Genomic DNA, 27,942 nt, shown 5'->3' with positions numbered 1-27,942 from the left:
ACTTACCAAGAAGCATGTAAGTCTTAACTGATAAATGTGTTTAGATGAAAGGAGCCAAAAAACCTATTTTTTACTAGAAAATACAGTAACTAGAGCATCTCAAGCTATATTTTCTCTTACTACTTTTCTGACATTTTCTTTGAAGGTCAGAGAGATGACCAAGTGCAAAGAGGTTCATAGTATTTGGGGTTATTTATGCAACTTCTTGTGGACATACAATTTAAGCTTGACCAGTCTGATCACTCTGGAATGAGCCCTGGCCAAGTGGTAGGGATTAATCTGCCAGGAGACAGTATTCGATAAATTATTTGGTTGGATTTTTTTTTTTTCTCTTTTCCTGGTTTAAAACATTTTCCTCCAATAAATAATCGAGTTGTATACTGGAAAACGAAAATAACTGACCTCCTCAGAAAGTAAAAGAAAGTCTGAAAATGGAAACTGGAGAGTTTCCCCTTCTAGTGTCCACTGAGTGAGAAAATGTAGTTATTTATTTGAAATGCCAGCAAATGGGCTCCCATGTAATGAAATATTTATTGAAATTGCTTCTTTGGCCCTCTACAGTTGCTGATAGGGTTTAACAAGAGGCAGGTAAGGAAGCCAGAGTGAAGGTATGTCTATTTATTTATTTATGGTTCAAGCAGCTTTGACCATAAGCCTTACATTGGGAAATCATACAGGCAGGGCCATACATGACTGACAATAATAGTTATTTTCCATTTTCATTGAATTGTTTGCCACAGCTCAGGAAAATCAATTTTAAAGGATTTCTATATTTGCTTGGTTCTGTACTTAAGCCTTCACTCTCTAAGTGAGACACATTTATGTTAGTTTTAATTGAAGTGCACAATTTGAGTACTTATTCAACATTTTTTCATAATGCTATCATCAGTACCTTCATTCTCTTTTTCGTTATCTAGTTTTTGGTTATTTACCTGCGTGTTTCTCTCATCTTTCTATACCTTGAGAATCAGTTTTATTTTTACCAGCTCAAGCTAAGGCCTTTTTCTATTCCTTCTCACTTTGAAAAATATAGGTCTATCCAAATTAAGATCATGTGTGTTCAAACTTTAACAATGACCCTGCAGAAGCAATTTCAAAACTATTCTTAAAATATCTGTATGAGCTATGCTCAGAAAGAATGAAAAGTGCCTAGTGTTCTAAAATCTCACATATACCAAATACAGACATTCCAGGGAGCAGAGGGGCATCTCTGCTCTTCAGAGATCACTGGGTGATACTGGGGTTGTGTGAATTTTCATAATATTCATCATGATTTATTGAGAGAGCTTGAGAAAATCACTAACTGGAGGTTTCAACAAATAGTCTCCAGCATTACTTTAAAAGCATTCCAACATGTTTATTTTTGTTATTTCTGGCTTTTAGAAAGCTAATAAGTTAATAGAAGCATAGAACTTCACAGCTAAAAGTAGCCTTAGAGACTCTCTCATCAAAATTCCTCAGTTGATGAATAAGGAAACTGGAATCCAGAAGCGGTCAGAGAATTGAACAAAGGCTCACAGTCAGCTGCAGAGCAGAAGTTAGAATCCAGGTCTCTCGACTCCTGCTTCAGTGTTTTTCAACAGCATCAAATGATCACATTATAACTACTCACGCACAGACACGCATTCTAGGGAAATCAACTAAATACACATGTCTAATAAAGTTTTCCAAGATCACACATGATTTGAGCAAGCTGCTAACTCATGACCTCCATGTATGTTTCCAACAGTGGAGTTGTTGTGGTGGCATACTGCCCAGACCTGCCCTCCAAGACTAGACCTCACTCCACAGCTTCTAGGAGAGTGGGCACTCTCTCTCAACAGTCACTCTTCTGGACTTGCCTTGGCCGAGGAGGGCCCAAGGTTAAAACCCTGCAACCAAATGACAGACAATCCTGGTGTAAAAGCCCAGTGCCCTGACCTCAGATCGGAAGCCTTCCCAGCTCCAGAGCTTCTCTTGGGCTTAGATTAGCCTTTTGTTTCTCCTGCACTGCAGGTCAGCTTCTCTTTCTCCCCATCCTGCTTCCTTCACCACCCACCCCCACAAGCTCTGCTCCCCAAATTCTGCCTGCCCTGTGCATCTTCCTTTAAGAATCAGCCTCCCAGAGAACCTGACCAGGGACACACAGCATTATGGTTAAGAGGATGGGCTCTGGAATCAGACTGCCTGGGCTTGAATCCTGGCTTTGGACAAATTATCGTTTAAATCTTTCATTGATCAGTTAAAAAAAAAAAAAATAGGAGTAATATTAGAAACTACCACACAGGGCGGCTATGTATTACATGAGATAATCCATGCTGCAGTTGTAGTGTAGTGCTTGGCACAGGCTAATTGGCAGGATCAGTCAGGATGCTAAAGGAAACAGATGGCACATTCAAAATAAAGGACTATTTACAGGGGTGTGGGCAGAGCTAAAAGAACCAATAAGGAGTGGCAGGGCATCCAGGGACTAGCAACAGCGGGAAGCCAGTACCAGCCCTAGGCCTGACAGGTCAGTCCAAACAGTATTACAGATGCACAATGTGAGGCGTACCACCTGGAGGGAACTGTCGCTGTGAAACAGGCAACCTCCAGCAGAGGCGAAGCAGAAGAGCAGCTCAACCCTGCCACACCATGAGAAGGGAGTTAGAGAAGGCTGCTAAGTACCGTGGGTTCTTTCCCATCCCACCCTCTGGTTTCCTGATGGTCTGCCGCTGGCCAAACACAATCAGAAGACAGAGGCAAGGGATGCCGGGAGAGCTAAGACATAGAGATGAGCATTCCTATCTTCTCTTCCACCATCCCCACCCTGACACACACCCCTAAGAATATGGCGGAGCAGAGAAGTGCAGAAATGGATCTAAACGACAAACTAATAATCACTAGCATTGTGGTCCTCAAATATTAGCTATTATTCCAATTTCTGCAACTCCTGGCATACCCTGTATTTGGATCTTGCTGTTCATAAAGCCAACTTAATCTGAAATTTGATAAGACAGAATTGAATTTTTTTTCAATCTTTTTTTTAAATCAACTCACCCAACCAGCCAACCAGCTCATTAGAACAAATCATAGCACATAGTGGATGCCCAATATGTGTTAACTGATGATTTGACTAATTGATTTAACACAAATGAAACAAAATTTTCTTTTGTAGAAAAAGTAAAGTAAATTCTTTGGGAGATGATGATTTAACTCCAACATTTACTAGATACTTTTAAGTTACTAAAGCATTTTAGAATTCTCAGAGATAGTATTCCGTGAGCTCCTTAAAAGAAAATTATCAAATAAATCCAAGTTTGGATTGTTATTATCCCTAACCAATAGAATGAAAGGTTGCAAAAATAAAATTCTATATTCAAACAAGACAGAAGACAATACTACAGTATCTCCCCCTCAAAGTTATTTTATCACGAGTAATTAATTCCACTGATAGGAAAGTCCTTTTTTCACCTGGGTGAGATCTTCAAAGGGCATTTCAAGGAATGGAGAAGAAACTGTCCTCTCCACCATAGAGGAAAAAAGAGTTAGGCACCAGGTCTAGCTGTGTAGTTTGGGATATACTCCTTAACACTTTCTGAGTTTCAACCTTTCCTCTACAAGCCAAAAAAGAAAAATGTATCCCTCAAGGGACAAAACAGGGTCATTTCAAGTGCACAGAAGGGGTGGTGTAGTTTCCTATGCAACTACCCAAGACCTACCTACCTACCACCAAGGAAGCGTGGGTGTTGCCATGCAAGAGTGACGGTGCCCACTTTCAGAGGTGGGCTTCCCTGGTGGCTCAGATGGTAAAGAATCTGCCTGCAATGCGGGACACCTGGGTTCAATCCCTGGGTTGGGAAGAACCCTGGAGAAGGGAATGGCAACCTACTCCAGTATTCTGGCCTGGAGAATTCCATGGACAAGGAACCTGGCAGGTTACAATCCATAGCATTGCAAAGAGTCCGACACAACTGAGCGACTAACACTTTCACTTTCATAGGGATAATAAAAAGTTACAGAGACCTCAGCAGAGTCCCATTGCTTATCTAGATTATGAACAGTTTCAAAGGTTGGAGCCCATTCAACCAGGAGTTCTCAGCCTGGGACCCATGAAGCCTTTGACTATCACTGCGGGAAAAACAAAGGTGAAGAAAAGTTGTATTGTTCAGGGAAGATGATCCACTGATTACATGAGACCCTCAAGAAGTGGATGACCCAGAGAAAAATGAGGATCCCCTGCCATATGAACCATACGTAAGCAACCTCCCTAGCTACACTCCACCAGCTACCCACTGCCTCCTTCCAGCCATAGAGGGAACGAGCATCCCCCTGAGTTAACCAACAGTTCACAGACCCTTTCCAAAGGTGAAAGATGGAGTTTTTATCTGTGAATATTGTGGCTTTCCTTCTGGAAGCCTGAGTATCAATTTACATAATTCAGTTTTCAGCATATGTAGTCAGTTCTCACAGTCCAATGTCCCTTTTTATTATTATTTGAGATTTTGCTGAGGCAAATCTTTTGATGGCCTGAAGGCTTGCCTGCAAGCTTTATGCAGGGGAAGTTTTAAGACATAGGTTAACATTTATGAAAATCTCAACTCTGAATTAAATGTAATATCCAGAAAATGTTTCATTAATGAAGTAGTTCTAAGATTTATAAAGCAATCTAGTCTGATTTTTCAGTTCAAATATAGTTAACTGGTTGTTTTCACAATCTTGAAAAGCATATTTTATTAGAATTTAAATTCTTGCCTTGGGGTTTCTCAGGAAAAGAAAGAGAAGGGAAATTTCTCTTTAATTTGATTAGTGTAATAATAGCATTATTTGATTCTTTAACCAGCACATTTATAGCATTTTCTGTGTGCCAGGCATTCTTCGAAGGACTTACAGCTATTAAGTATATTTAATCCTCATAACAAGCCTATAAGATAGGTAGTATTATTATATCCATTTTACAGATGAGAAAACTAAAGCACAGAGAGTGGTTAGGCAACAAGCCCAAAGTCACATAGCTTGTAAGTGGCAAAGACAGGATTCAAACTCAGGCATAAACAATAATAGCAGCCATAATAAAATTAAGATTAAATTCATGTCCATTGAGTCAGTGATGCCATCCAGCCATTTCATCCGCTGTCATCCCCTTCACCTCCTGGCTTCAATCTTTCCCAGCATCAGGGTCTTTTCCAATGAGTCACTTCTTCACATCAGGTGGCCAAAGTATTGGAGTTTCAGCTTCAGCATCAGATCGTCCAATGAATAGTCAGGACTGACTTCCTTTAGGATGGACTGGTTTGATCTCTTTGCAGTCCAAGGATTCTCAAGAGTCTTCTCCAGGATCACAGAAAGTATCAATTTTTCAGTGCTCAGCCTTCTTTATGGCCCAGCTCTCACACCCATACATGACTACTGGAAAAACCATAGCTTTGACTAGACAGACTTTGTTGACAAAGTAATGTCTCTGCTTTAAAATATGCTGTCTAGGTTGGTCATAACTTTTCTTCCAGGGAGCATGTGTCTTTTAATTTCATGGCTGCACTCACCATCTGCAGTGATTTTGGAGCTCCCCCCCCCAAAATAAAGTCTCTCACTGTTTCCATTGTTTCCCCATCTAATTGCCATGAAGTGATGGAACTAGATGCCGTTATCTTAGTTTTCTGAATGTTGAGCTTTAAGCCAACTTTTTCACTTTCCTCTTTCACTTTCATCAAGAGGCTTTTGAGTTCCTCTTCACTTTCTGCCATAAGGGTGGTATCATCTGAATATCTGGGTTATTGATATTTCTCTTGGCAATCTTGATTCCAGCTTGTGTTTCTTCCAGTCCAGCGTTTCTCATGATGTACTCTGCATATAAGTTAAATAAGCAGGGTGACAATACATAGCCTTAACGAACTCCTTTCCTGATTTGGAACCAGTCTGTTGTTCCATGCCCAGTTCTAACTGTTGCTTCCTGACCTGCATACCGATTTCTCAGGAGGCAGGTCAGGTGGTCTGGTATTCCCATCTCTTTCAGAATTTTCCACAGTTTATTGTGATCCACACAGTCAAAGGCTTTGGCCTAGTCGATAAAGCAGAAATAGATGTTTTTCTGGAACTCTCTTGCTTTATTGATGATCCAATGGATTTGGCAATTTGATCTCTGGTTCCTCTGCCTTTTCTAAATCCAGCTTGAACATCTGGATGTTCATGGCTCACATACTGTTGAAGCCTAGCTTGGAAAATTTTGAGCATTACTTTACTAGAGTGTGAGATGGGTGCAATTGTGCGGTAGTTTAAACACTCTTTGGCATTGCCTTTCTTTGGGCTTAGAATGAAAGCTGACCTTTTCCAGTCCTGTGGCCTCTGCTGAGTTTCCAAATCTGCTTGCATATTGAGCGCAGCACTTTCACAGTATCCTCTTTAGGATTTGAAGTAGCTCAACTGGAATTCCATCACCTCTACTAGCTTTGTTCATAGTGATGGTTCCTAAAACCCACTTGACTTTGCATTTTAGGATGTCTGGCTCTAGGTGAGTGCTCACAACATCGTGATGATCTGGGTCATAAAGACCGTTTTTGTATAGTTCTTCTAAGTATTCTTGCCGGCTCTTCTTAATATCTTCTGCTTCTGTTAGGTCCATGCCATTTCTGTCCTTTATTGTGCCCATCTTTACATGAAATGTTCTCTTGTTATCTCTAATTTTCTTGAAGAGATCTCTAGTCTTTCCCATTCTATTGCTTTCCTCTATTTCTTTGTATTGATCAATGAGGAAGACTTTCTTATATCTCCTTGCTATCCTTTGGAATTCTCCATTCAAATGGGTATATTTTTCCTTTTCTCCTTTGCCTTTTGCAAATGAATGTGACAGCTGGACCATAAAGAAAGCTGAGTGCCAAAGAATTGATGCTTTTGAACTGTGGTGTGGGAGAAGACTTTTGAAAGTCCCTTGGACTATAAGGAGATCAAACCAGTCCATCCTAAAGGAAATCAGTCCTGAATATTCATTGGAAGGACTGATGCTTAAACTGAAACTCCAATACTTTGGCCACCTGATGCAAAGAACTGACTCCCTGGAAAAGATGATCCTAATGCTGGGAAAGATTGAAGGCAGGAGGAGAAGGGGACAACAGAGGATGAGATGGTTGGTTGGCATCACTGACTCAATGGACATGAGTTTGAGCAAGCTCTGGGAGTTGGACAGGGAAGTGTGCTGTGGTGCAGTTCATGGGGTTGCAAAGAGTTGGACAAGACTGAGTGACTGAAATGAATAGTTTTAGAGTACCTACTCTGTGCCAAGCATTAGGCTAGGTGTTTTCCCTGAATAGTCTCATTTAATTGCCATTATAACTATATTATGAAGGTACTAATTTTAGCCCACTTTACAAATGAGCAAACAAGCCCAGAGATGTTAAATTGCCCCAAATCATGCAGCTGGTAAAAGGCAGCGTCAAGACAATCCAAGTCTACTGAATCCACGGTAGCCTGGCTCTTCATTACCACATATGGATGAACAGCTCAGTAGAGAGAGGTTGTTTGGGTCTCTCAGGCAAAAGCAGCACGAAACTTGGATAAGAGACTAAACACCCCTCAGTCTGTAAGCTTGTGTTCACCTTCTGTGCTGAAAAGGTCAAGGATGCTGGATTCTTTGGCTCCCCTCTCTTCCCATTTCTTGTCCCAAGCATGCCTTTGTCTTCCAGCTGCCCTCCTGGAAGTAGTGTTGGGCCTCTTTCTGCGGGACTTCAGTTAAGAGTAGAGGGATCCACTGTGCTGTGCTTAGACATCCTGTCCCTGGGCTGTGGGAATCAGAAGTGACAAGAAGTCACAGACACAACCTCTCAGCTCTCACAGCAGCTGAAGTCCTCCAACCCCCAACCCCAGAATCCTCACAGGTCTTCCCCCCAGGAGACAGCTGTTAATCTGGTCTCCTGGCCCCAGGGGATGAGAATCTGGGCCAAGGTATGCGACAACATCACAGCAGAACTCAGCAACACAAATAACAAAGCTGCATTTCAAAGGCTTCCTGCCTTCCAAAGCTGCTTCGCAGATGTATTTGAGCACTTCCGATGGGAATTATTGGAAACTGAAACTGGTTCTAAGAACAAATTGGTACTACTGAGTTTTTGTATTTACCTTTGGCTTTATTATTATTATGTATTACATTCCTATAATGGTTTTAAATTTATATTTGAACTTCTGTGTACTTAGCAGGAGATTGCTGTTTCCTCAAAACATATTTGATTCTATAAGGATAGTTTGGGAAAAACGATTATCATCTTGTCACAGATAGTGAGTTTTGCCCTCAATTTAGATGGAATCACGCTCTTGGCTTAAATATGGTTATAGGACTAAGCATGTGGGGTTGGGAATTTCTCCAACATTTATATGTTGAAAGATTGTGCCCCCATCCCTCAAATTCACAGGTTGAAGCCATGACCTCCAATGTGATGGTATTTGGAGATGGGAGTCTTTGGGAGGTAATTAGGTTTAGATAATTCACCTGCCGAGGCAGAAGACTCAAGAGATGTGGGTTGGAGCCCTGGGTCAGGAAGATCCCCTGGAGAAGGAAATGGCTCCAGTATTCTTGCCTGGGAAATCCCATGGACAGAGGAATCTAGCAAGCTACAATCCATGTGTTTGCAAAGAGCTGGACACGACTGAGCAAGCATGGACACAAGGTCACGAAGATGGGACTTCACTATTGGATTGTGCCCTTATTCAAAGAGACACCAGAAAGCATACTTACTCTCTCCACATCCGAACAAAGAGGCTGTGTGCTTTCACCAGGAACCAACCATGCTGGCACCCTGATCAAAGAATTCTAGCTCCCAGAACTTGGGAAAATAAATTCCTGATGTTCAAACCACCCATCTGTGCTATTTTGTCATGGCAATCCAAGCTGAGACAGACATATATGCATAGACACAGTATAATAAATATTACATATAGACACAGAATATTGATAGATTATTGATATACCCGTGTTAAAAAGCAAAGAAACAGGCTATTGCATAAATAAATAATAAATCAATGACAGTGCTCCAGAAGAGAGAATCCACCACCTGAAGGCATTTCAGCAACAGAAATTTAAAAAGAAAGAAGTTTTCTCCCAAGTCGTTTGTGAGTCAGGCTCTAAAATAAGGTAGACAGTCTAATTGAAGCAATCTCAGAAATAAGCTGGACAGAGATGAGAGAAAAGGAGGCTATCCAAGAAGCCTGGAGAACGGCACAGGTGGTGGAGGGGAGGGGACACCCTGTACTTCCCTCTTCACTCTGAAGTCGTGTAAGGTAACCTGTGGAGAACAGGAGGCAAGCTTTTGTGGAAGGGAGTTAGCCTCAACGCTAAGGAGGAAGGAATTGCCAGCTTGCTTTTTGGACACCTTGGCCTTTCACGGCCTTATTGCAGCTGCTCTCTCACTGGAGTGCATGGTTGGAGTGGGAGAGCAGGGCTGAAAGCCCTAGATGCTTTGCAAACTCGGTCTCAATCTGTTGATCCCCCTGGTGAGTTAAATGTCTCAGTCGAAAGGTACCAGTTAACTTCGGGGAGGATTATCAATATTAGAAAAGATGGAGAGCAAATCTCCATGAGAAGTTGCAAAAGAAACATTTCTGTAGAGCCGCAGGAAATAACGAAAGAGAAATCTGCCTGAAACAAAACAGGCATTTTATTCAATAATTTGGATTTTTACAATATTTCAATAGTAAGATTTTTTCTTTTTAACGACTGTTGTTAAATCTTCCAAAACCTTTGACAAAATTAATCAGATATCACTTTAAACTTTCTGTATTAGCTGGGTATGAGCAAGAAAAGTGATGGTACAAATAAGGAATGGTTGGGGGGGGGTGGTTAAAAACATGGTATATATACTAACTCATCCAACAGGGGCAGTTACAATTTCAATCTTAAAATTTATGATAACTCTTGTATACTTCATCATTTAGAGCTATTTTTAACATTTTATTAAAAGTTTAATAACAAAACTATCAATTCTAGAACTAGAACCGATTCTAGTTCTCAAATTCCTAGAATTCCTAGAACTCAAATTTCCAAGACAAAAGTAGCCTATTGAATCTATCAAAGCTGAGAAAACTCACGGAATTGCTGATCTTTGGGCTAATCTACTTTAGACTGATCAGTTTGGCTGAGAATTCATACAGACTGCAGAAGAAGACTTCAGATTTTGGGAGGAATGAGTTATTGCCACTGAGTGTTTCAAACACAAGATGAAATTGAAAACTCAGACCAGTACTCCCCTTTTTTTTTTTTTTTTTGCTATAATAGTTGATAAGTTCTCAGCATTCAGCATATTAGATGTTTCTGGCTGACAGAATAAGTAGATTTCTACCTACATGGGCTCAAAAGCTGGTTTACCCAATTCTCTGTTGTTATTTCCTACAGAGTTGAAATAATTAGTGCAAAAGACTTGCGGCATATTTGAACTTCAAAAATTGGAGGTTGGCTTGCATCATGATTTTGGAGCTATTAAATCCAGGAAAAACCTGGGGCCCTTCCTCCTAAATGGACATGATCAAGCTGGGTAGAGACAGTGATGAATCACTGCCAAACTGAAAGACGTTTTCACTAACATTTATCTAGTGCTTACTATGTAGCAGACATAGCATAAATCCTCACTCATAATTCTAAAATTCAAAAACCTTTGTCAGCCAGGTTTTTTTGTAAATCAATTGGCAGAAAAACATGACCAAACTCATTTTGCAGCAAAAACTGACCTGATTTTTAGAAGGTACTAATATTCAATTCCTAATCAGTACCCTAGATTCCATTAGGGGTGTTATATATTAAAGGCATATTACACAACACAAAAATACAGTCACATGTACAATAGCTTCCTAAAATCTAAAATGTTCAATTCCAAAACACATGTGGCCCAAATTATTTCCCCTAAGGAAAGCTTTAAGTTTCACACAATTATCTAAAGTAAGTGCTTTTAGTATTCCTGATTTACAGATAGGAAAACTGAGACAGAGTGTAAGCATATTGCCTAAGCTGGCATATGTAATAATACATAGATCTAAGATCTGAATCCAAGCAGAATCTATGCTCTTAATTGCTGCAACTCACTATGCCACCTTGAGTCACCTGTTAATGAGATAGCTTTAAGAAGTATTTTTTGTTTTTATTATATATAGACTTGATAGTGAAAAAGAGAGAGAGGATATATTACCTTTGAATATGAGTAGCAGCCTCTTCTATCTTTATCAGCCAGGACCCAGCTAGGAAAATGGTATCTACCCCATGTGGACAAATGTCAAGGAATTTAAAATGGGGTACCAGCTACAAAGTTATAGGAAGAATTGAAAGGCCTAAAAGGGGACTATGAAGCAACCAGAAATTAGCCAAGACTCGGAAAGCTACCACCCTCTTTGGGTTGAAATAACCAAGGGAGACGGTAGCCTTGCCAAAAGTCAGGAGCCTAGGTCAGCAAGAGTTGTTGACACCAGGAAGTGAGGTGATGTCCTACAAAAGCAGTAGTCAATGCCTTAGAGGCTGAGGATCAAAGCAAAACTGATAGAGAAAAATATCCTGGTTTTTCCCTTTCTTCTGCCATCCAATCCCCCTTAAGAAACTCCATTGTCTAAGCCTGGCTAGAAGCCAATTAGCAATGGAATCTGAAAAATAAGGTCAACCCTCTATGTTACAGGGTGGATCACAGCAAAAAAAAAAAAAAAAAAAAATTGGAGGACACATGATCAAATGACTATTACTCGTGAGGTTGAGAATGAAAACATTGGAGAACAGATTAAGGATCAGTCAGCACAGATTTAACAGGTGACTGCAAAGGCAAACCCTAACAAAACAATCTTTGCACATTTATTGATATTTATTAAATAATTATATATTAAGGACCTTTATACCAAATATGATCAGTGATGAATGTAAGCTTACAGAAGGCAGGGAGGAACTTAATGTTTTTATTTTTAAAAAAACGTTTTTTAAAAAATTAAAATTTAAGCAACAAAAAGGGTTTTGAACTTGAGTAAAAAGAGTCAGTTGTACATGAGATGAGAAGAGGGCTGTCTTAGCATGTACAGAAGAGGCTTTAGAGGCTTAGCTAACAGTAAGGTCTATGAGTCAACAAGACAAAGTGAATCTCAGAAAAAGCTAATGGGATTTTGGGTGGCATTTAATATTTAACATAACTCTATGTTAAAGCAAGATATTAAAACACTGTAGGAGGGATTCCTATCATAAACCAGTCAGATAAGCTTGGAATGACTTCTGAACTTCTAGATATCACTTTTAGAGGGATATAAGTCAAGCAAATTATGTACAAAAGATAAAGTAGTAAAGACCCTCAAAACTATGTTCTGTAAGCAAAAATTGAAAAGCCTGGAAATTTTTAATCTAGAGAATAACAGGGTAGGGAGGGATATAAACACACATTTCAAATAATTCAGAAATGTGTACAGGGGTATTAACTGCGTAACTACTCCACTTGAAAAAGATACTGCTTCTCTACCACCATCGTGCATCCTAGATACCGGTGCATCGGCCATGTTTTTAACTACACAAAACCATTCCAATCAAGGTGGACAAGTTGTTGACATATTGTCACTCAAAAGGCAGCCAGCCCATAAGCCAGCCACCTATGCCAGCATCCAGAGTAAGGTAAGCTAAGGTAAGAGTGAGGTAAGCTGGACCTCACTCTCCTTAAATGGGAATTTGTGTTAGAAAATACAGAGACTGAACCAGTTGATGACAAAGGCAAAAGCTAAAAGGAAGCCAGCGGATAGAGTTGGCCCATGGTAAACTGAAACCACGTGTAAACTGAAATGATGAGAGAGCAAACACTTTGTAAGCGAGGTTCAGCAGCAGAGAGGAGAAAACAACTTCAGAGGAAAGCCAAGGTGCTGAGAAGGGTAGGGAGAGAGATTCTGGAAAGTGGATTCTGATCCTGCTAGTTTCTCTTTTTTTCCCACCATGTGAACCTTTATAATAAATCCCCTTTTTCTCAAGGCAACACATGGGAAATTCTGCTTTTGCAAATAACTGAAAACTAATACAGACAGTTCCAAGAAAAATGAATTAAATCAGTTTTCTAGAGACTTGAGGGATAAACACCACTTGGGAGAAGCTCCAGAGAGGCTGGTTTCTTGTTAGCAGTGCACAAATGTGGGATAGCTGTCTCAAGGAACAGAATTTTGTTTAGCATGGAGAATCGAAACACAAACGGCCAGTCACATGGCAAGGACCTCAGCCCTGTAGGCAGTGCCTGACTGAATCGTGTTCAAGGCTCGACCTCAGCCCTGTAGGCAGTGCCTAACTGAATCGTCTTCAAGGCTCTCCCAGTCCTGAAACTACACCCTCTGCTTCCAGGTGGAAAATTACACTGTACCTTGAGGTAATAGAGATGGCTTTCATAATCTAAGAAAAGCATAAGCTTCTAAAATAGAATTTTGCCTTTTATTTCTCAGTTAGAATATATTTTTCCACCCAGAGTTCTGCCATTTTGAGCTTTTCTTTCCAATAGAAAGTGACAAGCCCAATTACAATTTCAAGGTCAGTAAACAATGCCTTAAGTGGTTTTGGTTTTCAGAAAAGGAACAGGTCATTTTGGCATTGATATTTTTTTCCATTAATTTTTAAATTCATGTGTATTTTTCAGTAAATTTGGTTCATGTGATTTAGATTTATTTACACTTAGGTCCCTAAAATGTGTGGTTAGCAATTTGATGACTATGCACGTTCTAATTAGACTGTCCCAGAACCAGAAAGTCATGTGTTGCCAACACGACCAGAGTGAAATCCAGCTGACACGTATTTGGATACAAATCGAAAAAGCCGTAAATTCAAGACCATTCTAAACTTGGCGATAAAAGTTCCCTTGTTCCCAAAAGTTACAGACAAAACAAGTTCCAAGTATAAAGAACTTAACAAATTTTTCTTGCAAACATGTGGCACGCAGACAAATGGCATCGGGACAGCTGCCTCTCTCGTCACCCTGCTACCATGGTTACCTTGTGATCAACTTCGGATTACAGGGGGTGCTTCACATGAGGTTGTGTGTGCATCCCTGAGAATCTGGGACCCAGTCAAGAAAGCCAGTCAACTTGTTGTTGAGCTGAGTGTAAACCAATCCACTCACAGTAGATGCAAATGTTTCTCGCTCGTAGAATTAGATAATGTTGAGTGTAGTAGGAACCTTCGAGAAGGATCGTGGCCAATCCTTCACTTTACTAATGTGTTTTAAATGATTGTTTTGACATTCTATGTACATAACCTTTAAAATTCAAATGACATTGGTCCAGGCATGAGTTTAATTATAAAACTCAAAGCACATATGGAGTAGAGAATATTTTCTAGGGAAACCTAGAGAATTGTTCCATGGGTTTTTTTCCTTCACTTATTCTTGAGACCCACAATATGAAAATAGGCTTCCTCCTTAAAATGTGTTAGAAAATGATAATACTACCGAGGTATATAAAATATACATTTTATATACAATTTATGTTGATAAAAATTCTAAACCTGCTTCAGCATATATCTCTATGTGCCAATTTTTTCTACAAGCCAACACTTCATAAATCATATTCAAAACAAATACTAAAAATACATAACTTACATAATTAAACACTTATGTATTAAATTTATACACAGGCATAATCTCTCCAATTTAAATATATTTATCCATGCCAGGGTCTATGTATTCAGCAAGAATTGGGGAAAGAAAAAAAAAATCCTTAACCAGAAGTCCTTCCCTTAGTGAGTTCACAAGTTAAAGGTTTGAGGCCACCACCCTATGTCTCCTTGGGCACCCTGCAAGTTAGAGACAGGGGCTGAAGGTGGTTCTATTTGTTGATCTTTCTCCCTTCCAGAAGTCTCTGCTTATCCCACCCATTTATAAGCCTTAGTCTTTTCTCCTTGAGTTTCTTCTAACTACTAAAATAGAAGATGGCCCATCGGGTTTGGACAGCCATTATCCTGATCCTCTGACAAATATTTTCATTTTCTATGTCACCTATTATCTTCTAAGAAGCCAGGTTGATCCTTACTGTAAAACAAGGAGGAAGTGCAATCCCAAAAGATTAATGGTTATTGAGATCTCTTCCTTCTTCTCCTCAATTTAAAAGTATTTGCTATTTAATGTTCTCTTCCTTGGGAAATTCCTCCTTCTCCACAAACCACTGGTCTTTTCCTTCAACTACTAGAACTGGAACTCATATTTCAGGACCCTACTTAAATCTCATCTACTCTAGGAGCCCTTCCCTGATCCTCCAGCTTCCTGCGATATGCCCCTACTTTGAACTTCTAATGTGCACACTCTGTACCACCCAGTTGCAGGCCCAAGCTTATATACAATCTAAGCTTTGTATATAAGCTTAGATTTACTTGAATTGTTTCATCTTTGGCCTTATCTTCCCAAATAGATTAAAGACTCCCAGTAAGAGTGAATCATGCTTTATTCTATTTTCACATTCCTATAGTGATCAGCAGATTGCACAACCCGAAGCAGGAGTCACATATCAGCTAACAGACTGATAAATATTACAGTCATGTCTACTTCACAAGTGATACTAAAGCAACTATTTTGTATATTGCTGCAACTAGCTAGAGAAAATTCATTTCCTATAAAATTATCATTTATAAACCATAAATAAACTTTGCTTAAAAATCATCCCTTCTAAATAATACACCAGTTTAGCTAACAATTATATAAAGTGCTGATCCCTGCCTTCCAGGAGCTCACATTCTCGTGAGAGAGCCATGTCGATAAATTAAGATGCAATGTGAAAAATGCTCCCAAAGAGGCAAGGTCTACCACATGAAAGGCCAGAGATAAAGGAGCAAATTTCAGAGGTTTCTAATCAAACTCTACAGTCTAATGATTAATGCCCCACATAACTTTGTGGATACAAATTCTGAACTAATTTTTTTTTCCATTTGTCCTAACTGTATAAAACCAGAGTGCTTAAACAGTAAGATTTATCATTTTTATTGAACTTCATAGCAAAATAGGCAGTGGAGATAAGAAATAACTTTGAAAATAAAAATATCTTAATGTAAAATTATATTTGAAGAATGTAAACTTGGAAAAATATACTATATATAAGTGACATTAATGAAAATATAGCTATCTTTTTATTCAAAATAAAATCACAGTCACCTGCAGCATCTGTTTACTTCAATCACACTATTTACTGTAGTTTTCCTTTTTCATGCCTATGCAATTCCTTGTACATATGCCTGGGGACTGGCAGAGATTCAGTTGGCTTTTATTCAGCCCTATCTTTTGGTAAAAATTAGTGTAAGATGGAAACACTGTCTTTACTTATTTTGCAATCTTAATGTTACATGACAATGTCAAGATCTTGCTGCAGATCAGTGTACACATCAAATGTGTGTCTCAAAACTCTTTGAGCTTATTATGAATGCTCTTTTTCACATCTACTTTTCACATTTTCAGGCTTTTATTATCCTTGTTATCTTTGTATAAAAATATGATAATTAGATTTTATTTTCTTTCAGAAGCAAAGAGCTCTGACATAATTTGCTTTGAACAAGTTCAGATGATAAGTAGTATCTGGTAGTAGAGGAAAGCAGTAAGATCTATAGATCTTGAAAAGAAATTTAGAACAGTAATTTCAATAAAGTGTTACAAAGTAGAAGTAGAAACAAATATGAGATCTAGAAAGGAAAAAAAGGAAAATGGCTATCATCTCTTGAGTTTTCTCAAGTTATGGTTGATAATCAGGTGAAGCAAAAATTAGAATACTATCTGACGTGATTCTGAGTGTGTACAGAAGATATTGAGGACAGTTATATTACATAGGAAAACAGGAGTGGCTACCTAATATCAGATAAAGTAGACCACAGAGGAAATAAATTTACCAGAGACAAGAGGGACATTATCCAGTAACAAAATGTCAATCTACCAAAAAGATGTTACAATCCTAAATGTGTATTCACCAAACAACAGAGCTACAGAAAAAGTGATGCAAAAACTGGTGGAGCTGAAAGAAGAAATGGACAAATCTACAAATATACCTGGCTACTTCAACACCTCTAATCAAAATGGACACAGAACTCAGCAATATCAACAAACAGGATTTAATTGACATCTGTTGAACATTCCACCCAGTAGCAGCTGAACACACGTTCAAAAGCCTACAGATTATACACGAAGATAGACCATATTCTGGCCTATAAAACAGACTTCCACAAGTTGAAAAGTATGGAAATCATTTTAAGGTGTGTTCGTTCACCATACTGGACTCAAACTAGAAATCAAAACAGAAACCTAACAGAAAAGTCTGCAAACACCTTGAAACTAAACAACACACTTCCAAATAATGCATGAGTCAAGGAGGCAGTCGCAAGTGAAATAAAAGAATGCAGTGAACTGAATGATCATGAAAATACAATATATCAACATTTGTGGGACACAGCTAAAAAAATAGTGCTGAGAGGGAAATTTACAGCATTAAAATTCACACATTAGAAAAGGGTAAAATTCTCAAATAATCAAAGTCACCACATCAAAAACATAGAAAAAGAAGAGAAAAAGTAAAATCGAGCAGAAAAAAGGAAATGGTAAAGATATGAACAGATGGATAAAATTGAAAAGGAGAAAAAGAAACAAAACCAATGAAATAAAGTCATTTCTTTAAAAGCATCAATAAAGTTGACAACTCTCTAGCAAAGCTGAATAAAAGGAAGATAGAAATTACCAATATCAGCAATGGAACAGGAGATATCACTACATAGGCATGACATCAAAAGGGTAGGAAGGGAAGACTATGGATTACTCGATACATAAATTTAACAGCCTAGACGAAATAAATAAATTTCTCGAAAACACAAACTACTACAGCTCATCTTGTATAAAATAAATAGTTTGAATAGGCCTATAAGTATTAAATAAATTGAATTTGTAATTTAAAAACTATCCCCACGTGCCCAGTTTCTCAGGCCAGATAATTTCACTGGAAAACTGAAAACTGAAAATGTTAGTTGCGGTCAGCTCTTTGTGAACCCCACCCGTCAGGCTCTTCTGTGCATGGAATTTTCCAGGCAAGAATACTGAAGTGGGTTGCCATTCCCTTCTCCAGGGGACCTTCCTAACCCAGGGATTGAACCCAGGTCTCCTGAGTTACAGGCAGACTCTTTACCACTGTACCACCAGGGAAGCCCATAGGTGACGATGTACCACATGTATATGCTGACCTGATGTATGGCAGGAGTGCACAAAACCGAACGGAGGAAGAACGATACTTTAAAACTAGTGCTGGAGCCACTATGCATCCAAAGGCAAAACACAAACTGACATAAGCCTAAAACCTCATATAAACGTTAAATCAAACTAGAGTTACTATATCAAAAACTTTAAGCTACACAATTTTAGGAAAAAACAGGAAAGGAAATCTTCACAATCTAGGACTCAGCAAAAAACGCCTGATCCATACAAAGGAAAACTGGTAAACTGACTTCACCATCTATATGATTATTTATAGCTAGCTTATTATGAGAGCCAAAAACTGGAAACAACCCAGATGTCCTTCAACAGATGAATGTTTAAATATCCTATCTATGCCATGGAGTAATACTACTTAGCAAAAAAATCTGCTGTTGCAAGACAACAACTTAAATCTCTATCCAGATAACTGCACTGAGTGGGGGGAAAAAATTTCTGAAAATTCCACATTGTAGGATTCTATTTATGTAGCATTGTTAAAATGACAAAATTATAGAAATGGAGAACAGGTTCATGGAGCACAAGATGGGGGAAAATACAGAAGTGAAGTGAGTATGGCTATTAAAGGACAACATGAGAACTCCCTCTACATGGAAATATTCTATATTTTGTCTATATGAACATAAATATCCAGGTCGTGATGTTATATTGTGGTTTTGCAAGATGTTACCATTGAGGGAAATGTGTAAAGAATACACAAAATATTTCTGTACTGTTTCTTACGACTGCATGTAATCTACAATTAACTCTAAAGCCAAGTTTAGTTTTAAAAACTAGTCCAACAGAATGGCTGAAATTTAAAAAAACAATAAAACCATGGAGAGGAAAACTGTACTTCCTTCTGAAACATCTGTGTAACAATACAAAACAAGAAGGAATTTGAAAGTATTAAAGAGGCAATACACAGGAACAAAATAATCTTAAGCATTGTATTTTGTTACACAGTTAATACATTTTACGGGTAGGTTAATTTTACATACTGAGATAGTGATGGAATAAATCAGTAATATAAAATATCAATAGGCACAGATATTTACATTGAACATATAGAAAAATATTAAAAGAATAGTTTTTTTTTAATTTTATGTAGCCCCAAATTGAGAGTTCCTTCAGGCAGTAGACTCTGTGTTTTGTTTCCATTAAATTATGCACAATGTAAAATAGGAAGGATAAAAGATAAAAATGAAGTCAGTCTCGTATGCTTTGCATTTCTAAAGTGTCAGAGTTTAAATACTCATGACAAATGCCATGTATACCACACAGCATGTCTATACTTAAACACGCTTATTTGCTCAGGTATGTCCAGCTCTTTGTGACCCTTTAGACTGTAGCCCGCCAGGCTCCTCTGTCCATGGGGTTTCCCAGGCAAGCACACTGGAGTGGGTTGCTATCTCCCCCTGAGGATCTTCCCAGTTTAGGGATCGAACCTACATCTCCTGTGTCTCCTGCATTGCAGATGGATTCTTTCCCCACTGAGTTCATCGGGAAAGCCCTCTATACTTTTGAAGATCATGTTTTTTCAACCAAGGTCATACTGTACAGTCCTGCCTTAAGACAAGACTGAGTCACTGTAAAATTAGATAAAGAAATCAATGACCTAACATTGGTCTTGCTAACATAGATAAGGAGAGATAGATGATTGATAGGTGGGTAGGGAGGTAGATAAGTAGATAAAAGATAGAAATATATTAATACCATATTGTTAGCCTAGATGTTCTGGTGAAACTGAGTAGTTTTTAACTGGCCACTTTAAAATATGAACACCGCAGACTGAGAAGAGTTATAACTGGCTTGAGTGGAATGATTAAATTAGGATTTAATTAGCCTAATCAACTCAGTCAAACTAGCCATTCTGGTTATATAGTGTAGGTATGACTTAACACTTTTATCTTAGACATTGTGGATAATAACATTAATTTTTTTAAGATGCTAACTATTCCAGACATTTGAAGTTGGTTTTTTTTTTTAATCTTTAAAAATATTCTTGGATTTAAGGAACAAAGAAGTGAGAAAAGTTCAGCATGCTATTAAGTCCCATTTTTCTTCCTGAGAATACTCCTGAACTTCACCCTTATTTTCTATCCAACTTCCACCACCCATGTTCAGGCTTTCATCACTTATATTTAAATGCCACCTCAACCTTCTATCTGGTCTCTCTGCCTCGAATTCATTTTCCCTTCAATCTATTCTGAGGTTATGCACTTCTTAAATTCATTTTTTCATTTTTCACTCCACAACTTAGGACTCCATCATGACATAGCACCATCAGCTCCTCTGGCCCTTTCACAGTCTATTCCAGTTCCCCTACTTACTGAACCTTGCACCCTGTAATTCATACACAAATACACTTCACCCCAAGGAAGCAAGCATCCTTACTTGCCCTGGTGTACCCAAACCCCTCACATTTGAGATTTTCTTGCCTGCCATCAAATGCTCCCTTATTGACCTCTACAACACTCCCTTCAACCTTCCTCCAATTTCTGTGCCACCCAGACTTCAAGGCCCAACTCGAGGTCACCATCTTCAAGGAACCGTTCTGCCATCCCAGTCCATAGCTCATCGTTGTTCCTTTCGAGGTGTTGCTGAGTTATGCTGAGGACCAGAGCCAACCAGTTTGCCCTTAGCTGTTCTCTTACGCATTCATTTACTCATCTACTCTATAAAAATACGCTGAGCAATTTTTACATGTAAGATACTCTGCTAATTATAGCAATTCTTTCATACCCCTTACTTTTTCTATAATTATATATTTGGCAAATAAAATGGATTTTATTAGCTTCCTTTCCAGATTCCTCCGTACATAGCAGTGTAGTTGGAACATCAGTTCAGTTCAGTTGCTCAGTCATGTCCGACTTTTTGCGACCCCATAAATCACAGCACGCCAGGCCTCCCTGTCCATCACCAACTCCCGGGGATGGCAGGGAATTGCCCTGCCAAGGTTAGAGACCCTGCCAAGAGGCAACCTGTAGCTAGTGGCTGGTTTATTCAGGGAAACAAAGGCTCAGGCTCCTTTGCCTCAATGTGAGTGACTCTAACAGGCCATTGAGCCTCAGCGTGCCTGTGATGAAGCGGAGGCCTCATTTGTGAGTACACTGCTGTTCAGCTTCTTACTCTGCCCACTACTCCCTTGCTTACTTTTGCAGAGGTCTGTCTCCCAAGACCACTCTTTGGAGAAGACTCTTGAGAGTCCCTTGGACAGCAAGGAGATCAAACCAATCAATCCGAAAGGAAATCAACTCTGAATATTCATTGGAAGGACTGATGCTGAAGCTCCAATACTTTGGTCACTTGATGCAAAGAGCCAACTCATAAGAAAAGACCCTGACGCTGGGAAAGATTGAAGGCAGGAGGAGAAGGATGACAGAGGACAAATGGTTGGATGGCATCACCAACTCAATGGACATGAGTTTGGGCAAGCTCTGGGAGATGGTGAAGTACAGGGAAGCCTGGTGTGTTGCAGTCCATGGGGCTGCAAAGAGTTGGACATGACTGAGTGACTGAACAACAATCTCCTGAGACTACTCTCCCACAAAATTTCACCATGAAACTCCCCATCTCACAGTTTGGTTGCAGAGAACTGAGTCTCTGTTTATGCTGGGGAAATAATACTTGCATAGTTCTTAGCACAAGTACAGTTCTGGTTCAGAACACTAGCACTCAGATGGCCTCTCTCAGGTCTATCTCATCTTAAGATTTCTCCAGAATTCCTGGAGTTGACAGGGATTTCATCTTCATCTCTCATAAATAAAGACACTCAAGAGTAGAAAGGTGAAACATCCAAATTTGCATACCTAGGAAATAGTGGTTCCAGTACTCAAGCCCTGACTTTCTCAATCCTACCCAGTGCTTTTGCTCCTACACCAGTTTGAGAAGTGGCCCAGTTTTAAGAAAACAATATGGATGTCAAAAGAGGCAAACTTAGTTTTCCTCTTCTCCCAGTGATTAATAATGTGAATCTGAGCAAACTACTTAATTCTCAGGACTTCAGTTTTTCCAGGCAGCCCTGTGTCCATAAAATAAACATAAGAATACCTCCTTGTAGCATTATTTTAAGGGTTACTTGAAGCATGGAAGACATTATTTCCTGTTCTCATGGAGGAGTGGCGGCACATAACAAAGAAGTTTACAGTATCAGATTGTAGTGAACCTGGAATGGTTTCCTGATTTTCTTTCTTTCATCATCCCTACTGAAAATGAAAGTGTTAGCTCTTCAGTCATGTCTGACTTTTTGCTACCCCATGAACTGTAGCCCTGCTTCATTCTGTATTCCAACGCCAAATTTGCCTGGTACTCCAGGTGTTTCTTGACTTCCTACTTTTGCATTCCAGTCCCCTATAATGAAAAGGACATTTCTTATTGTGTTACTTCTAGAAGGTCTTGTAGGTCTTCACAGAACTGTTCAGCTTCAGCTTCTTCAGCATTATTGGTCAGGGCATAGACTTGAATGACTGTGCTATTGAATGGTTTGCCTTGGAAACAAGCAGAGATCATTCAGCAGTTCTTGAGACTGCATCCAAGTACTGCATTTCGGACTGTTTTGTTGACTATGATGACTATTTCTTCTAAGGGATTCTTCCCCACAGTAGTAGGTATAATGGTCATCTGAGTTAACTTCACCCATTCCAGTCCATTTTAGTTCACTGATTCCTAAAACATCAATGTTCACTCTGGCCACCTCCTGCTTGACCACTTCCAATTTGCCTTGATTCAGTGGCACCCCACTCCAGGACTCTTGCCTGGAAAATCCCATGGGAGGAGGAGTCTGGTGTGCTACAGTCCATGAGGTCGCTGAGAGTCGGACACGACTGGGTGACTTCACTTTCATGCATTGGAGAAGGAAATGGCAACCCACTCCAGTATTCTTACCTGGAGAATCGCATGGATGGGGGAGCCTGATGGGCTGCCGTCTATGGGGTCACACAGAGTCAGACACGACTGAAGTGATTTAGCAGCAGCAGCAGCAGCATGAACCTAACATTCCAGGTTCCTATGCAATATCAGAAAACTAAGACCATGGCATCTGGTCCCATCACTCCATAACAAATAGATGGGGAAACAGTGTCAGACTTTATTTTGGGGGGCTCCAAAATCATTGCAGATGGTGACTGCAGCCATGAAATTAAAAGACACTTGCTTCTTGGAAGAAAAGCTATGACCAACCTAGAAAGCATATTAAAAAGCAGAGACATTATTTTGCCAACAAAGGTCTGTCTAGTCAAGGCTATGGTTTTTCCAGTAGTTGTGTATGGATGTGAGAGTTGGACTATAAAGAAAGCTGAGCACCAAAGAATTGATGCTTTTGAACTGTGGTGTTGGAGAAGACTCTTGAGAGTCCCTTGGGCTTCAAGGAGATCCAACTAGTCTATCCTAAAGGAAATCAGTCCCAAATATTCATTGGAAGGACTGATGCTGAAGCTGAAACTTCAATACTTTGACTACCTGATGCAAAGAACTGATGCTGGAGCTGAAAATCCAATACTTTGGCCAACTGATGCGAAGAATTGACTTAATTGAAAAGACCCTGATTCTGGGAAAGATTGAAGGAAGGAGGAGAAGGGGATGACAGAGGATGAGCTGGTTGGATGGCATCACCGACTCAATGGACATAAGTTTGAGTAAACTCTGGGAGTTGGTGATGGACAGGGAGGCCTGGCGTGCTGCAGTCCATGGGGTCGCAAAGAGTCAGACACGACTGAGCTACTGAACTGAACTGCAGCCCACCAGTCTCCTCTGTCCATGGAGTTCTTCAGGCAAGAATACTGGAGTGGGTTGCCATTTCCTACTCCAGGGGATCTTCCCGACCCAGAGATGAAACCCAGGTCTCCTGCACTGCAGGCGGATTCTTTACCATCTGAGGCACTGTGTGTGAAATTCCACAGCCTGTTGTTTTCAAAGCTTACATGGTCTGTTGTTTCATTTCTCTGGAATTTCATACTCTGTGTGTTTCTTAGAAACATACATTTTTGTGTGTGTATTTACAGATATTTTACCATCGTTGGCTGTAATTTGCCCACCACTGTATAATGTCCTTGCGGATCAGAATGGCCCTAGGCATCTTTATACTCCACAGAGCCTCGTTCAGTAAGTGCCACAGAGTCAGTGCTACATGTCTATGGACTTTGTTGCTAAATGTTGAATAAACTGATGCCTTATTAGTCCATACAGGCCTGCCCCAGTAAACTGTCATATGAAGAAGAGAAGATAATACTACTTTAGAAGACATAGAAGGGTAAGCAAAGGGAGCAGTGCATTACAACAGTCAGCCTGACTAATTAAGGAACACAGACCACTGGACAACAGAGGATGAGATGGTTGGATGGCATCACCGACCCAATGGACATGAGTTTGGGCAAACTCTGGGAGATGGTGAAATACAGGGAAGCCTGGCCCGAGTCAGACATGACTGAGAGACTAAACAACAGAGATCTTTGGATGCTAGAGTCCACTTATACCCATAATCAACTAAGTCACTTAACCTCATGGATAAGGAGGAGTGAATGGGGGAAAAGGAAGCGCTGCTCCAGTACTGTTCATTCCCAAGAAACATGAAAACAAGAGGACCAGGAAGACAGTTTCCCAATAGAACACACTTCCAAACATTAATCAGTTGAGCCTTTGGCTGAGATGAAGGATGGGGTGGCAACGCTTTTGAAGAAAATGTGATAGGAAGTTAGCAAAAGAACTGTGAGCAGCTATAAAAGTTGAAAACATGACAGTACAGATTCAGTCAGAACAGATTTGTGATTTTCTATAGCAACACCCCACAGCTCAGGTGTGTGAGGAGAGAAATGATCAAGATGACCCTGGGTGGAGAAATGCTCTTCCCTTGAGTCCTTGTGCATGTTTATAGGTATAAACATATATGACAATGTGTCAGTGAATTAGAAATATTAGCAGACTAGATCCTAGGTCTTGTCCTCTGACCAGAGAGGAGGCATAGGAAAACTGTAAAAAGGCGAAGCTCTACACACAAATAGCCCTGGGTTTGAAATCAGTCCCTACTCCAATTAACACTCTATCTTTGGAGACATTATTGAACTATCCTCTATACATACACAACAGTATGCATGTCTTAAATTGTGAGGATTAAGATAATATGTAAAGCATTTAATATAGGTGCTGAATAAATGCTAGATAATATTAATTGGAGAGAAAAAGAACTTGAAACTCACAAGAATCTGCACTACTTAGACTGATTTCTGCCTTCTGAGTACAAGAGAAACACATGGGCCGTCACATCTGCTTTTGGAAACTGTTGTTTACTGGAAAGAGCTCCTTCAATTTAACACTGGTTGACTATGAACAAAACTTATTTATTTTCTTGTTGCCCTTTCTAGTAAATAATAGATCTTACCTAAAACTGGCTAAGGCAATCCTTTAGGTTTGTCATTCAAACATTAAGTGACAAGCTGCCATCGTCCCTGGAGCACCAGCAAAGAGGGAATCCTTTTCCTGGCTCCTTGACAAGGTCTTTCTGATCTGTACAGCCTTGAGACTGTTCAGCTGGTGGGATTTAGATCACACATGCTATGTGTGTCCAGTTATTTTTCTTAACAGCCTGTTTCTTGAATTTCTCGTTGAGTGCTAAGTCGCTTCAGTGGTGTCCAACTCTGCGATCCCATGGACTGTAGCCTGCCAGGCTCCTCTGTTCGTGGGATATTCCAGGCGAGAATACTGGAGTGGGTAGCCTCTTCCTTCTCCAGAGGATCTTCCAGCCCTAGGGACTAAACTCGTGTCTCTTGCATTGGCAGGCAGATCCTTCACCGCTGGGCCAGGGAAGCCAATAGACTCACTACATAGGTTTTCAACTCCTAATACAGAAGTCTGAGCCCATATATAGCTGTCACCACAGAGCCACAAGGATGTATCATCCCTGAGTTTGGAATATTTAGCACCCTTTTAAAAGTTTATTTTACCCAGGATTTTTATTTTTACCTTACCCAGAAGTTGGCTTTGTTTTTTTGAAATCACACAAAACTTGCATCAAAAATTACTATTACAAGCATTATAAGGAGCAATACATTGTCAAAAATTTTTTAAATGTAGGTTATTTCACTCCCCAGCTCTAACTGTGTTATCACACTCGCCCTTTCCTCCCTTCTGTTTTCCAATGGAGCAGCCATAATAGTTTGCAGAAGCCGAGCTTGTGCACAAGTTTGAAAAAAAAAAAGGGGGGGTCTAAAGTAAAAATATTGAATTTGAGAGAATCAATTGCCTAATATGCCAATAAAAACCAACAACTAAATTTCAAAGGTTCAACACCTTCTCCTGGTCTTTTTCCTAAATGCTTAGTGTGCAGTTCTGACTGTAATCTAATAATTGCTTTTCTGATCCAAATATCAATACTTAATGTTTACTGCCAGAATGCCAAGTTAGATGGCCCAGCCACCTCCTCCTAATAAAAAAAAAAATGACCTGAGCGCTTGCCTGGCTTTGACGAAGCCGGGAGCGAACTGAAGGGAGCCTCCTCCCGCCAGTACGGCGGCAATGTGTTTTCTGTCTCCACTGAACTTCCACAAATTTGTGATTTATTTGGAAGAATATGTTGCAGATAAGAAAAAAAAAAAAAGGCATCTGGAAGTCTTTTTGCCAAATGGTAACTTTCTGGAAGTTTCCTCATTTAGAAGTAATTTCTGGAAAATTTCTTGATTAATACAAATCCGTGAACAAACTTAAAAATGATGGCTTTGTTATTGCTTTGGCACAATATGTTAACAACACTGTGAGCGCTGCCAAAACTCTGCGAGTTCTTTCATGCGGATTATGGTCTTGTTTACAGATCCAGCTGTACTGAGGCCTTGTCCATCGTGGTAACCTAACAATGTTCCCAGTGGGGGTGCCCATTAGGGGAGGGGAGACTAACTGAAGTTTAGTTTGTTTAAATTGGGCAAGAATGCACAGCGGCACTCAGATCTTTGGGGAATGCATTGGAAGCATACCCTTTTCTGGGATCTGTTTTCATTTATTTAAGGGGGATGTTTGCATTGCTCAAAAATTGCAATACACAAACTTGCCATACAAAATGCCTTCCAAATGTTTACACTGGTCTCTACAGAAGTGAGTAGAAAACACATATAATACTAGATTGAATTAAAGACCTAAGTGGAAAAAAAGTCATTGCTGACCTCTAAAATATCTGATAGTTAAAACCCAACTATATTTTGTTGTATGTGTGCATATATGTATAAAATATATATTCCCAAGTATGACCATTTAACTTGGATAGGGAAGATTAAGCAAAACTCATTGAAGACTATGTCTTTATAATTGTGGGAAACTGGTTTTCATTAATAGGACACATGCAAATATTCTCTTTTTATTGGTTTGCATAGATCTGAAACGAGGGTTTTACTGGAATTTTATTTTACAGGTTCTAATGACAAAATAATTGATTCCTCCACCCCCAAAAAACACCAAATGTGAAAAACAATAAGACTGTGCGTTTTCTCACATCTGACAAAAATGTTAAGGTTTTAGTTGCTGCATGTTATTACAACAAAAAAGAATTTGGGATACAAATTGCTGTATGCTAGCTTTCCAACATTTCTGAAGTCTGTAACGAAAAGAATCTGTTCAGAAGAAACTTTCACTTTTTCTGCTTTCTATCCTTTCTGGTGATAAAGAACCAAGAGCACACCGAGGAGACAAGGAGACTTCAGGCTACCATGCTCCCTGGGTCTAACTCTGGTAGACAAAGTCTTCCTCAGAGTACTTCCTCTCTGACACCAGCTGAGAGGCCTCTGCACTTCTGTCACGTTAAAAATGTAGGAAGGTCTAAGTTGATCTCAGGCAT

This window comes from Capra hircus, chromosome 7, assembly GCF_001704415.2.
Source record: "Capra hircus breed San Clemente chromosome 7, ASM170441v1, whole genome shotgun sequence".
NCBI lineage: Eukaryota > Metazoa > Chordata > Mammalia > Artiodactyla > Bovidae > Capra > Capra hircus.
The sequence above is the reverse complement of the archived record's forward strand: the minus strand, read 5'-3'. Positions refer to the sequence as shown.